Source organism: Bison bison, unplaced genomic scaffold (genome assembly GCF_000754665.1).
Source record: "Bison bison bison isolate TAMUID 2011002044 unplaced genomic scaffold, Bison_UMD1.0 scf7180017864388, whole genome shotgun sequence".
NCBI lineage: Eukaryota > Metazoa > Chordata > Mammalia > Artiodactyla > Bovidae > Bison > Bison bison.
In genome coordinates this window covers 6,666,663-6,667,535 of record NW_011494960.1, presented here as the reverse complement: position 1 = coordinate 6,667,535, position 873 = coordinate 6,666,663, and the positions used below count along the sequence as shown (strand labels likewise).

Below are 873 nucleotides of genomic sequence, written 5' to 3'. Positions count from 1 at the left end.
GACTGGTTCCAAATAGGGAAAGGAGTACATCAAGGCTGTATATTGTCACCCTGCTTATTTAACTTATATCCACAGTAGATCATGAGAAACACTGGGCTGGAAGAAGCACAAGCTGGAATCAAGAGTGCCAGGAGAAATATCAATATCCTCAGATAATCAGATGACACCATCATTATGGCAGAAAGTGAAGAGGGAAAAAAAGCCTCTTGATGAAAGTGAATCAGGAGAATGAAAAAGTTGGCTTAAAGTTCAACATTCAGAAAATGAAGATCATGGCATCTGGTCCCATCACTTCATGGGAAAGAGATGGGGAAACAGTGGAAACAGTGTCAGACTTTATTTCTTTGGGCTCCAAAATCACTGCAGATGGTGACTGCAGCCATGAAATTAAAAGACACTTACTCCTTGGAAGGAAAGTTATGACCAACCTATATGGCATATTCAAAAGCAGAGACATTACTTTGCCAACAAAGGTTCGTCTAGTCAAGGCTGTGGTTTTTCCTGTGGTCATGTATGGATGTGAAAGTTGGACTGTAAAGAAGGCTGAATGCTGAAGAATTGATGCTTTTGAACTGTGGTGTTGCACAAGACTCTTGAGAGTCCCTTGGACTGCAAGAAGATCCAACCAGTCCATTCTGAAGGAGATCAGCCCTGGGATTTCTTCGGAAGGAAGGATGCTAAAGCTGAAACTCCAGTACTTCGGCCACCTCATGTGAAGAGTTGACTCATTGGAAAAGACTCTGATGCTGGGAGGGATTATGGGCAGGAGGAGAAGGGGACAACAGAGGACGAGATGGCTGGATGGCATCACTGACTCGATGGACGTGAGTCTGAATGAACTCCAGGAGTTGGTGATGGACAGGGAGGCCTGGC

At 44.4% G+C, this 873-nt stretch overlaps 1 protein-coding gene across 1 annotated transcript in view; it reads right to left on the bottom strand.

The window, feature by feature from the left end:
• LOC105002041 (putative olfactory receptor 10D3) overlaps positions 1-873 on the bottom strand; it is a 7,818-nt gene that overhangs the window by 6,354 nt on the left and 591 nt on the right. The gene's annotated exons all lie outside the window — the stretch shown is intronic.